The sequence below is a fragment of the Canis aureus genome, chromosome 38, assembly GCF_053574225.1.
Source record: "Canis aureus isolate CA01 chromosome 38, VMU_Caureus_v.1.0, whole genome shotgun sequence".
Taxonomy (NCBI): domain Eukaryota; kingdom Metazoa; phylum Chordata; class Mammalia; order Carnivora; family Canidae; genus Canis; species Canis aureus.
This window is the reverse complement of record NC_135648.1, coordinates 20,486,162-20,500,767: the sequence shown is the minus strand read 5'-3', so window position 1 is coordinate 20,500,767 and position 14,606 is coordinate 20,486,162.

The window sequence follows — 14,606 nt, the reverse complement described above, 5'->3', positions numbered from 1 at the left end:
CTCAAAAATAAAATCTTAAAAAAATTAGAATGAAAGATGGTGAGTAGGAGTTTGATCAAAGTTAAAACTTGCTGGTCTTCCTGACTTTTTCAGCCATGTCTTACAGGAGACTGGGGTTCTAGCTGAAGAGATGGGCATGTGGACTCAGCTCTGGTATCTGCGGTAGGAAAATAGGCATAGTTAAATATAAGGATGAAGGGCTGGAATGCAGAAGAAGTGAAAGTTGGTATACTGAGTAAACATATCTCTTAAAATTCAAGTATAGATCCTTCTGGTTGAGATGTAATTCAGTATAAAAGAATGAATCATCCGTGGGTGTGCTGGAAATATCATTTCCATATCTGGCTCTGACACGATTGTCCCAATCATGTCCAATAAGCACCCATACCTTTGTGTGTTGTGTCCTTTCTCCAGACCTTATTGTCTTTTCTACTGTCTGCTCAGTTTTTATACTTTGCAATTGTGTCTTACTATAGGCTAATATCAAATATTACTAGTTTTCCACAATAATTTGTTCTTCCATTCTTCCATAATACTAGTAGTTGCGCTCTTGGCAGCTCCACTGTACTTCATTATCCAACGTTCTTTGTAATTAGGCGTGACTGCATGAGCAAATCCTCATCCATGGAACTGGAACTGTGCCACTTCCTTGATGAAGCTTTCAGATGGTAATACGTCTCACAAGCACTCTTCCCTTTTCTGTAGCCAGAATCAGTAGATACCAGCTTAGCTTTGGCCTTGATGATGAGAACAATACTCATTGGAAATGGGAACAGGACAGTTACAATCTGTAAAGTACTCCTATTTCTAAATAAACAAAATAACCATGTGAAACACAACAGTCTACCAGCTTAAAATACTCCGAGGGTAGTGAACTCCTTTTTTTTTTTCTTTCTATAAGGCACTGCATTATTGGCTATTTGGCTACACTCTTTAAATTTTACTTATTTTTAAAATTTTATTTATTTGTTTGTTTGTTATTTGAGAATGAGTGAATGATTGTGCATGGTAGAGTGAGTTGGGGGGCCAAGGGAGGGGCAGAGAGAGAGAGAGAGAATCTTATGCAGGCTCTGTGCCCAGTGCTGTGCCTGACAGGAGGCTCCTTCTTATGACCCATGAGATCATGGCCTGAGCCACAATCAAGAGTCCTACGTTTCACCAACTGATTCACCCAGGAGCCTCTGGCTTACATTCTTTTACTCTATCTAATTATTACCATAATTAGGCTGTAATCAGGCTAAATTAGGCCGTAAGTCCTTCACCATGTGCACTTGGCTCTGTTATCTGCCTTAATCAATTATTAAGAAGCCTCATTATATTAATGTCCCCATTTTCTCCAGTGAATGAAATTGAAAATCAGACTTGCTGCCCTAAACTTAGTAGGGTCCTTGACAAACACATTTCAATAAACAAATGTGGCTACTCAGATTGCACCATGTAGAACTGCAATGGGTATAAGAGAGTTGCATTGGGAAATTCTTCCTTCCAGTTTGTGATATTGGGGCATTACTTAATCTCCTTAGAGTATTTTTTTTTAAAGTAAACTCCACACATAGTGTGGGGCATGAACTCATGAGCCTGAGATCAAGACCTGAGATGAAATCAAGAGTCAGATGCTTAACCAACTGAGCCACCCAGGTGTCCCTCCTTAGAGTATTTTCTTATAAAACAAAATAATGCTTGCATAGACAAGTTGTAAGTATTTAATGGTATTTGTTTCAAAAGATGTCAATCTGACTTTTCCTGTGGTCTCGGAGTTTTGACTGATGCTCTTTTGTTAATTATCCACACATTCAAAAGAGAGATGTTGGACACCTCCTGGGATAACTCTCTAAAAAGTGACCAAACGTATCTTTTGAACTCCCCAGCTCATATCCTCTTTCTAGTGTCTGTAGAGAAGAAACCTGTGGTAACATGAAAGGCTTCATCAAAATCAGGATTTCTTTGCAAACATCTGTTTGTGTAGCAGGGAATATGGTGATATATTCCTTCTCCTAGCCATAGGAGACAGGAGAAGCATGCTAACCCTACATGCCAAGCCCAAGACCACCAGAGGGTCAGTGGGATCATATGAGGTTGAAGGATCTTTAGAAGTGTTGCCATGTAACTCTTAGAATTTGTAAATTAAGGGGCGCTTGGGTGGTTCAATGGTTGAGTGTCTGCCTTTGGCTCAGGGTGTGGTCCCGGAGTCCCGGGATCGAGACCCGCATCAAACTCTCCGACTGGAGCCTTCTTCTCCCTCTTCTTATGTCTCTGCCTCTCTCACTGTCTCTCATGAATAAAAAAATCTTAAAAAAAAAAGAATTTGAAAGTTAAAAGTCTGATGTCCAACTTGCATAAGAGTCAAAATTGAGAAGGTAACTGGAGTTCTCTTGCTATTATAGGTAGGCGTGAGGACTGCAGTGGAAGCCAGTTGCTCTTTCATGAGTATGGGTGCAAGGAGAGTGAACCCATGATCAAAGGAGTAGTCTGAACGCAAGCTGGATTATTTTCATCTTGAAATATGCTGCCCAAGGGCTTGCTAGGATGGGTTATGTATGCACACAAGATGCTTGTTTTCTAAAAGTGATGTTTCACTTTTTTTTCTTTGATAGCTCCGTATAAAGAAACTTCCCCCCCACTTTTGTAACAGTTGAACATAATATGAAATACTAACTCCCAGGTTTTTGCACAATAGAGTTAATGTTAATATTTAATTTCTGAATTAAAATGACTGAGTAGAATCCGATGGACACTTGATTTTAAAACAAACCAAACCAAACCAAACTTTTATGTTTGAAATGATGCTGATTCCTCAGAGAAAAAGGGAATTCACATTGATGCCCAGGGACCATCACGTAACAGTAGAAATCTTAAACCAAAAGTAGATTTTATGAGTTTCAGTGAATATGTATTGTGCCTTTTCTTTACAAATTAATCCATTACACTTTCTTTTTTGCACTGTTATGTTTTTTATAAACAGGAAAAACAAGCCAATTTTTAGAAGAGAACAGTTGTTCCTTCAAAAAGAAAAAAGTACTTGAAGTTAGGGATCATTTTGTGATTATTTTTTATATCATTCTCAGTAGAACCATGTAGGATTGTTCAATATGAAGTTGTTGATTCAATGGTCTGTGGAAATTTATCAGCCTTCTGCCACATATTGATGTTAATATCTTGCCAGGATGATTCACATAAGAAGCCATGCACATGATTTTAAGTCTCACATTATACTTCTGAGCCAAGTAATGAAACATTATGAATCCAATCTTATCACTAGCATAATGGTAAATATTGGATATAAAATGAACATTTTAATCTCATTAATTTTAGAGAGGATCATGATGTGCACTATAAAATATTGCTTTAATTAATCAAACTGTATTTCAGACAATGTGAGTACAGTTTTTACTCCGATTATACAAAGTTTTTAGATGATAAAATGCCAGATGAACTTCATGTTGCTCATTCACAAAAATCTTTTTTTTGAACTGAATATCATTTAAAGTGAAACTGAAGAAAATGAACATTTAAAGAGTTCCCAATAATTTTTATAAACACTTATTTTCTTTTTTTAAAGATTATTTATTTATTTATTTATTTATTTATTTATTTATTTATGAGAGACACAGAGAGAGAGAGAGTCAGAGACACAGGCAGAGGGAGAAGAAGGCTCCATGCAGGGAGCCTGATGCGGAACTCGATCCCCTGACTCCAGGATAACGCCCTGGGCCACAGGCAGACGCTCAACCACTGAGTCACCCAGGCATCCCTGAACACTTATGTTCAAGACTCATAATAATATTACAAGCAAGATTGTATTATTTCCATTTTATAGATAAGAGATCTAAGTCTCATGAATTAAAAGATTAGTCCAAATCAAACTGGCAGTAAGTGATTTAGCAGGATTAAAATTTTTTTTCCAGGCTACAAATATTATATTTTTTTTTCCCACATTGTTATGTATTCTTGAAGTTGAAGAGATGTAAATGAGAATGGAGTTATAACCACAAATTCAGAATTAATCAATATCTCTGCAGTCAAAAGAAATGGAACGTGAAAAACTATTTATTAGGACAAAATGCATTGGTGTTGATAAAACAAGGCTGACCTGGTCCTGATGCCATCCAAGTCCTGTGGAGAGAAAAGTGAAGAGCAAAGAATTTCACAGAAGAGGAGATTTGAAATCCAGTTGTCATCAGTTCACAGCAGAGCTCTACTTGGATGGTAAACAGCTTAGCAGTATCATCTGCTCTCCCAATCCTGCAACATTCTGAAGGTATATTACTAACATCCAGAAACATATGCTAACTTAATTTTTACTCACTGGTTTCCTATATATTCCATGGCATATTGTCCAACAGAAGCTGGTGGGTTATCATGTGCTGCTTTTATTTTAATATATGGGGACCATCATCTCACTGCTTGGCAGCATAATGTAATTTCATATGAAGCATAGGAAATAATTGGCCTTTTGGATGTCTATTGTCATCTCATACACAATTTGCTCCCCACCATCACACAGGTTTTATCTGGCATTACCACCTTCTAGGTTACTCTTGCCTCTTCAATTTGTGTTTCAGATTATTTTCTCTTCAGATGTATTGTGGTACACATCATTTCCCTGAGTAGAATCTCATTTTATTATTTTTGATTACTTATTTCTCTCTTGTTTACCTTGTTAACACCAGGTATTTGAATACACAATAGTCAGTAATTTGAACTCTGTGTGCCTGAAAGTGAAGAATCAGCATAATTACTTTAGTATCTTCAGCTCTAATTTAAATTGTGGTACAGCCGACCCTTGAATCACATGGGTTTAAGCTCTACAGGTCCACTTCTATGCAGATGATTTGTTGGATACAGTATTGTAAATGTATTTTTTCTTGCTTGTTATTAAAGTTTTCTTTTCTTTAGCTTAGCTTATTGTAGAAATGTAATATATAATATGCAAAGTGTGTGAAATCGACTGTTAGCGGCAAGGCTTCTGATCAATATCAGGATACTAGTATTTAAGTTTTGGGGGAGTAAAAAGTTACGTGAAGATTTTTGACTGCATGGCAGGGGTGTTGACACCCCTAACTCCTGTATTGTTCAAGGGTCAACTGTAATTAGCAATTGCAATTTGAAGTTAGGAATTTAGTGTAAAACCCCTAAAAAATGAGTATGTCACTCAAATGTGGCCATTTCTTTACAAATTCCTCTGTCTGGCATAAATGTTTTAATTCATTTATTTCCTCTCATTAAACATGGATTGACTCGCCACCATGAGGCAGGAAGTGAGCTTAGTGTTCAGATTTTAATAATAAGCTTATTGTCATCTATGAGAAAAGATAGTAGCAATATTCACTTGAGGAAATGCTACTGAGAAAAGTTGTACAAAGGTAGAAATGTGGTTCTATGAAGATATAAGGGGACAGGGGGCTTACCTGAAAGGTAAAACAGGGTTCTCTGAAATGCTGATAATTATCTGAGATTTGAAACAAGAGTAGGAATTCCCTAGGGTCTGGGATGTGCCATGGGAGATGACGTTACATAGGACACAGTGGAATATACAGGAGAAGACAAAACCTGTCCCTAGGGAAGGGACCATAGAACTTTTATGGAATTGAAGAAAAAGGCTAGTGTAGGAGGGTGGGTGATAGGACCTGGGATTGAATTGGGAAGGTGATAGTGCAGATGAGTCAGACATGCCTAGTACATCGAACACTTGGGTCTTTGATCTCAAAGGATTAGAGAATCATGAAAGTGTTTCAACTATGTTGGTGGTGTTTCAGGGAGGATATGACGAGATTTAACTTTAGAAACTGTCATATATCTACAGAATTTACAAAAGACTAAAAAGGGGTCAAAATTGATATAAGGCTACTGGGCCAAAGGAAGCAGTAGCTTTTGGGGACGGTGGCTCCTCTGAAGCTAGAGGGAGAGAGAAGGCAGGGATTGGAGAAATAACTAGGAGGTAAAATTCACAGTATTTGGTGTTGGTTTGGGATGTTTAAATAAACAAAATATAGAAGCAATATAGTGCAAAAAGTTATGATTGTATCAAAACTGTTATTCCTAGACAGGATCACACAGAGTAAGGCTAAAATTTTTTATAAAATACTTATCATTCCAGCTACATATATTAACTCACAAAAATGCTAAGATAAAGACCTTATCATGTCCATTTTATAGATGATTACTAAGGCACAGAAAGGCTAAGTAAGTTGTCTGACATCTAAGAAGCTAATAAAGGGTAAAAGCATAGCTGGTAATTGAAAGATATCTGATTCAAATAAGGAAGCAGGTTTCCAGGTTGAATGCTCTTGTTCTGTACTCCACTCCCTTTCTAGATATTTCCTACCTCGGCTCTGCCTGCCTGCATGCCTCTCTATCTTCCTCTTTTAGTAAACATTGAAACTATTTTCTGTGTCAAGCACTGTACTAAGTCTTCTGGCTGTGAGAACTCATATGTAACAGTCAGTATTCTAGTTGTATAAATGAGCCAAAGATGGGTTCTGTATATTGGCCCTATGTTTACTCTTCATAACAGACTGGGACCTGGTTCATTCAAATTTTTACGTATCCAATTATTTTAAAAGTAGCCCAAAAAAGTGGAGACTGCCAGCTTTGCACACCATGCAAAAACAGCCCACGTCTGCTGGTGATAGATAAGGTAGGAACTAGTGGTTATAAGGCACCAAACTGCTGCTGCCATTTGGGGTTCTCTGACCCAATGGCTCCCTATCAAGCTACTGAGTGACATCAGCCAGACACAAATGCCCCCTCTCCAATCCTTCTCTCCCTTGCTTTCCTCTTTTATTTGGTAGTGGTCTCCAGAACTGTAGCCTCTGTGGGGGTCTATAAGACTAATTTCCACCCCACCCTAAATCATGCAAACCTGTAAAATTTCCCCCAAAAAAGTTCATTGTGTACTATTGTAGCTGGTAGCCATATTTTTCCATTGATCAGCATCCAATCAATAGGCAAAACAAATTATTGGAGCTCAGAACTTGGAACAGCTCAGTTTTGATTTGGTGTGGCACTGTCTGTGCTGTACAGCAGTTCCTATTGTTGTGCTTTCCCGTGTGCTTCATTAGCTGGGTCAGGAGGTAGCGTGCTCCAGTATTTGAGTAAACTCATGGCTTTGGAACTGATCTTTGGGATCACAGGTGCCAAGCTGCATACCTGAGTCCACACTAGGCAGATACTGGATGTTATAAGTAAGGCCTGTGGGCCTGAATAGAAAAGGCAGAAGAGAGCAGACCTTTATACTGGTGGGGGGCTGCCCATCCCCCAGAATGGGCTACAGCAGGTGAGATTCCTGTGGCTGGCTGATAATTTGGGATTCTCTGAGGGAAGAGGATGCCCTCCCCTCTGGGGACCCTTATCAGAGATAAATGAGTGATAATGCAGAAATGCCAGGCCAAGTCTATTTTCTTAAGCCTGGTTGGGGGAGACACCTCTGTAAACAGCTGGCATGCCTTTGCAGCTCTCACACTGGGATTGGTTGTTGTGGATGGTGTTCTTCTTCTTCTTTTTTTGGATGGTGTCATTATACAGAACCCAATCCTTGGGCTGAGCCAGTTAAAGCATTAACAAAAGTGACAAAAGGCAAAAGAGGTTTATATTCATGCCCCTCCCAGGACTTGGAAGGTGTTGGACATCCCACTGAACAGGTGCTTCAGAAGAGATGCACAATGGATCTTGCTCGTAGCTCCTTCTCAACAGGATGCACCCTGGAGAGGATACACATACTTAAATTCCAGGGGAAGACCAGAGAGGAGAACCCTGGGGATGAGAACTATTTCCCTTTAGTAGAGAATATCACACAATGCCACCGTGATAGTTGTAAGGATAATTTGCTCTGCTTTGCTGGTAACCAACCATAAATAAAGACAAAAATGGCAAAAGGGAAGAGTCAGAAAGAAAAGACCAGTTTTCATTTGGAGAAGAAAAAGCATCCCCTCTCTCGCTCTGAGGCCTAGCCTCTTTTTTAAGGATCAAACCCAGGAAACAAATATAAAAGGATCTGCCTGGCTATGTAGAGTGTATCTGACAGGAAGCAAGCTTTACATAATAAGGGCTGAAATTAAACTATTGGCTGCCCTAGTAAAGATGAAAAAAAGATGAATGATGAAAGGATCTCCATAACTTGTCTGAAAGAGGGGAATGAACGAACACCAAGGGAGGCTTTGGACCTCAGTCCACATATACCTTGCTAATGTGGACTTTTTCTGCCTTGGAGCGTTGCCCACCCTACATTAGGCCTCATGAAGGCCCAGGCCAACTGTCAGCGGAAAACATTAGCCAAGGCCAAAGTTCCCCTCCATCAGCTATTGCAGTTAGGCTTATCAGGCAACAGACAGCATTCAGCATGATGACTTGCCAGTCCGGAGGAAGTTGAATTGAGTACTGAGTCCATCCAGTTGTTCCTCAGGGGAGCTCCTGACAAAATAAGTCCTCTTTTCCTAGGAATGATGGCTAATGGTAAAGCAATTCAAAGGCCATAGCTGCCCTGGATTTAATATAATAGAAACTCCTGAAAGACAAACTCCAAATCAAGTGTTGCCTGATAATGACAAACAACACCTCACCTTGCCTAAATCAATCAATGCAATTATCAATAAGAGGAGCCTGCTCCCATCAAAAGGCCAAACAAACCACCTCAAACCATTTATGCGTGAACTCTAAAATAACGAGAGGTTATATTAGACCCGTAAGGGGTATGGAGGTCTCAGATTGAATGATCTTTGGTGAAATTAGTGGAACAATTACAATTCTTACTATGGTTAGATTACAGCTGGCGTCAGGTGTCTGCTTGGAGACAGCCCTACCTTCCATTCCTGCCAGTGGGAGGAGCTGCCTCCAAAGAGAGATCCTTCCTGGCAGACCCTCTCCCTTTTACCGCATTAACTACAGTTTGTGCTCCAAAAAATAAATAGCACTGGCGGACTCTATTAGATATTGGTGCCCAGATCTTGCTGATCCCAGAAAGCCTTCATGGTTTAATGGGATCCAGATCCTCCCAGCCCCCTAGATCCTGGAGGTGCTGCCTTTTTGAGAAGACTATAGGAGTAATTACCCAATTGATTATTAAAATTGGCCCATATTTTCTCAAAGGATGGTTCTGTTCTGATTGTTCCCCACTGCCTCTTTCAGCCCCAGACCATCCATTTCCTCATTATTGGAATGGAACTCTTCAGTCAGCAGGTGAACTTGTGAAACAAGCTTTTATACTATTGGTCAGCACTGCCTGGTGGGAACCAGTAAACTTTGCATTACTGGTACGGGTAGTAAACATTCCATAGTACCACTAAGGCAAAGCACTGAATGATTACAGTGTCTTTGCTTGGTTATAGAAGGGGTACTTATTCCTACCGGTTCATCTTCCAATTCCCTGGTATGGCCTGTGCTTAATGCCAACTACTAATGAGTAGAGGCTAACTATATAGATCATAAAGAGTTAAACAAAATTGTTTTCTCTATTACATATAGTTGCTTCAATGGATGACATTCAAAATAACATGAATAAATGGTTAGGCACTGTAGACTTGGCTAAATGTTCTGAGGTTAACTTGCCAGGAGCTTTGACTGTTTACCACCTGCAGCCAGAGTAGCAACTACTGTATAGCCTGCTGCCCTTGACTATTATGTAAAACTTGCCTTTTTTGTATATGTATGTTGTATACATTGTCTTCCTTGATATAGTGATTGGCAACCAAGGAGGAGACGCATAGTAGAGTGCCCTTAACTGCTTGGCTAGTGTAGTTTCTTTCTACTTCAATAAATGGTGCTTCCACTGGAGTAGGAGAGAGATTATTATAATTAATAGAAAAAAAAGGCCAATAGTAAGGGTGACATTGTTGGCAGGGGTTACATTTATCATCATCCAAGGGGTTAGTAAGAGCTATAATTTTATCTCTGTAATGCTGTAGACTGCTGATATTGGCTCTAAATTATAGCATCTTTGATTTGATTGCACCAATCAAGAACATTGCAGTATTAGCTGAGCATTCCATCAATGAGACTTGATAGGTAGTGGCTCATTGAGCTGTTTGTTTGATGGCATTAGTTAATAATAGTGTGTTTTGTTTTGCTGATTGGGAGTTAAATTTGGCCCATAAAGGCATCTTAGAGGGCATCTATGAGTCAAAAGAAATATTTAAGAGTCTGGCTTAGCTGGAACAGGTGTTGCCAGTAGAAGTAGGATAGGAGGAGTACTAGCCTAAGTGTTGATGTTTGTGGTCACGTTAGTATGATTGACTGACCTGCATAGCCAACCCATTGTCCCCAGTCAGAATCATGTTCTTTATCTCCCTGTGGTGTGCATGTTGTTTCCAGACATATCTTGTCAGCGGTGCAGTGTAAAGGACCAAGGCTAGACTACACACCAGTGGATGTGTAGTTGACACTGGAAGGGTAGGAGCCTCTCAGATAAGTAAGAGATACAGCAACACAGTAGAAGTTAAAGTTGGAGGTCATCTGCAGCCTGCAGCAGGGGATCTGATCTTACCTGAATATCACCTAAATGGTGTTCCCCAGCCTGAGGGTGATTAGTTCTACCTCTGGGTATTGGGAACAGGTCCACATTTGTCCTCCAGTGCAAAGTCAGTGGGTGACAGGTGATGGATGTTTCTCTCTTCAAGGTAGTGGTGGGTGGTTTACCCAGCGTACGCTAGGTCATGAGGATGACACATCTTGAGGACATCTCAGAGTTAGTGTCTGGGGTAAGGTCCTTGACAGGATCAAGTGGGAAGCGGCAAGTCTATAGATTGTCTAAGAAGGACAAGGAAAAGATGAAAGTACTGGGTGGATCTACTTTGTTGTAGTCAGCAGTGTCAGGGCTGCTGTGATAACTGGTTTTCATTTATCTGTGTAAACTGGTAACTGTGGTTGTGTTTGACATTGGTGAATATACCAGCAGAGATCCTAGTATCTCTACCTTGGTTTCTTCATTTATTATGCATTTAAATGTGATGTACATCCTATTGGAATGTAAATTCAATATAATTAGGACTCTGGGTGGCATTTTTAGCTACTTACCATATGATTGTTCCCTAAGTTCTCTCAACAGCTTTTGTTAAAAGTCCATTATGTCTTTCTATAATATCTGCTGCTGTGGAATGATGTAGGAGGTAAAAAACTCAAGCAATGTTCATTCGTAAGACCTATTGTTCAACCAACCTAGAGAACCTGAGAAGGTTAGCCCACATCCATGGCCAATGGAAACACATTGATGGCACTTACTACTCACCCAGTGATTCTCTGCTATGCTGACAGCACTTGGACATGTATACCCCCTTTCAGTCCCCTCCCCAGGAGTTTCCTTTCCCTCTGCTCCCCTGTGTCATAGCCTCTGGATGGTCTTATGCTGTGATGGTAATGTAGTGTCAGTAATGTAGTGTAACAGGCATAGTGAGTTTGGTATTATTGCTAACACACTCATATTTAAGATACAAGTATCTAATGTTTCCGAGACCTTCATATTAATAAATAATAGATAAGGACATCTTTCCAGAACAGTTATTTGAACATGAGTTATTGAATCTATAAAATGTATCAGGAGCTGTTTGGTATACACTAGGTGCTCAATAAATGTTGGTGTTCTCATTTTTTGTGAATGCTGAAGGATAGAGTCTGTCTTTGATATCTGTTTCCCTTGTAACTGAGATATTATTTGACAGTTATTCAACAAATGTCACCTGAATTAAACCTTGAATCATAATCAGAATCTGAAAGAATTGAAGAAAAGTAATCCAAAAAAGTATAGGAAGAACAACACAGAAAAAAGGAAGAATAGCAGCAAGAAATGTCAAGTATATTTTAGAGCAAAGACCATTTACAAAGGCTACCTATTACTCTTTTAGTTGGCTAATTAGGATCCTAGAAACTAGATTTTCACTGAAATCAGGCTTTTCATTTTAATGTGTTATTTATTTATTAGAAGTATAAAGCTTTATTATAAAAAACAGTAAGTCAGAAATAAAAATTGTGCTGCTAGAATTGAAACACAGAAAGTTCATTCATCAAATTTAAGTAATAAATTAGGGTTAAAATTAAACAACCAGAGTAAAAAATTCAATATTGCAGGATTAAATAGTCCAATACTATTTATCTTTAAATAAATTACTTTTAAATAAATTATCCAAAGCCATCACTTTTTTGGGGGAGAATAGAAAATATCATAGCAGGAGATAATAAGATTTTTAATTTCCTTATTTCTATGTGTTTCTGCTAAAGATGATAAATCAATTTAACATCAGCTTTAAAACTGACTTTTGACTTTCTGTCTGCAGGATGCTAGCAATTTGTTATGTGATATAAAGAAAATATAATAAAAACCATGTCTTCAGGGAAAGAGACTCTAACAGAGTAACCAGAACAGAACTACTTCTAAATGACATTCATAATATTTCTGAAATTGAACTGTTCATTTGCAATCTTAGCTGTGCAGCTTTGAGTAACAGGATAGAAAAATACAGAGAAAATTCTCAGCCACATAAAATGTCTGAATTGAATAAACATACTAATTGAGAGAAAAAGAGATGGTTCATATGTTGTTTTTGCTATAATAGCACTCAATGGCACAAAAAAAGTAACTATTCAATTTGGTTAACAAAGATTTTTATATTATTTGGCTATGAATAAAGTTGAAAACTTGTATGTCATTATCTGTGCAAAAGATAATATGGAGAAAACCTTAATTTTTTAAAGAAAATATAATATAAAGTTAATGATGCTTTTGGCATGGGGATATGTATTATTATAGCTGTTTCTACTCCCCAAATCCTCTTCAAAGGCCCTTATTTTAAAGGTACTAAAATATATACAATTACATTAATGTGAACATAATAGTTTGGAACTTATGGGAAATTGATATTTGCTAGTGAGAAAATCATGTTAATATAAAATCCATCAGAATACATACCAATTTCATTTCTGTTGTAACTAACATACTCGATATGTATTTGAAACATCCAGATTTGGACATGATATGGGTTTAGATATTAATATAGATAAAAAGACTGATTTATTTATAGACTATATTGATGCTTCTGATTTTAAAAAAAGATTTATATATTTATCTTTGAGAAAGACAGCAAGTAGAGGCAAAGGCAAAGGGAGAAGGAGAGAGAGAATATCTCAAACAACCCCCACCCCCGCCCTCCTGCTGAGCCAGGAGCCTGATGCAGGGCTTGATCTATCTCAATGATCCTGAGATCAGGACCCAAGCTGAAAACCAGAGTCAGATGCTTAACTAATGGAGCCACACAAGTTCCCCCATGCTTCTACTTTTTAACACAAAAATAAAAGCCCAGAGTTGAGATGGAGAGTGATTGAGGACAGGGGAAATGGAAAGGTGTGTTGTAGTAGCAATTAAAGATAATTATCTGTGACTATTGTTTGATGAATAATAATGGCCTTCTCTATGTAATATTTTTTTGGTTATTGTAGTTGTTGGGGAGCAAAATTTGCCACCCCAAAATTGTGTCTCATGGACATGTGGATTATTTTATGCTGAGTATTTTTTAAGGAATGGAATGCTAAAGGAGTTTTTCTTTTTTACCACCCTGATAACTGTTTAAAAAAATTTAGTTAGAGGACTTGTTTCAGGAAGGGAGCTATTACCAAAGATAACTACGGTGCAATTTAAGCCCAGTGTGGTAGACTGGAAGGAATCTAGCAAAATCTGTTCAAATTCCTCTCTGTGTCCCATTGTTTCTGTATGGCACAGCAAACATTTGTTTACCAAACATTTACACTTTCCATTCTTCCTGTGAATTTCCTTCCCTTTGAGGCTGAAGACCTGTACGCAACTGCTCCTAATCCAGAATGATACATATACCTCATTTTGCCTATCTTTGGAATCTCGCATGTTTATTTGCATTCCCCACACATATGTGATTAAATATGATTTTCTCCTGGTAATCTGTCTTGTATCAATTTGATTCCTAAACTAGTTTAAGATTCTTAAAAATAATCTTTTTTAAAAAATATTTTATTTATTCATGAGAGACACAGAGACAGAGAGAGGCAGAGACACAGGCAGAGGGAGAAGCAGACTCTATGTAGGGAGCCTGATGTGGGACTCAATCCTGGGTCTCCAGGATTATACCTTGGGCTGAAGGCGGCGCTAAACCGCTGAGCCACCCGGGCTGCCCAGATTCTTAAAAAGAATCTTAAAGGTTAAGAAAATATTTTCCTTCCCAACATAGTATATAGTATAATATACCATCTTTTACTTGGTAGAGAAGTTAATCTATTAACAATTTTTCTTTTCTCTGATTCTTTTCCTCATGACTTCCTTAGGAACTGAAACCATATTTAGAATGAAATTCCTTTGGTAGCTAAACTTCTAGGAAGGAATCTAAACAAGTCTAAATAGTGACAAGAAGCCATTATTGAAACTATGCTAAAGAAAAGATGAGGGACACCTGGTGGCTCAATTGGTTAAATGTCCACTCTTGGTTTTGGCTTAGGTCATAACCTCAGGGTCCTGGGATCCAGCCTCATGTTGGGCTCCCTGCTGGGTAGGAAGTCTGCTTATCTCCCTTTCCCTCTGCTCCCCTCCCCACTCATGCTCACTGTTTCTCCCTCCATCTCTCTTCTGGAACAAATAAATAAATCTTAAAAAAAAAAAA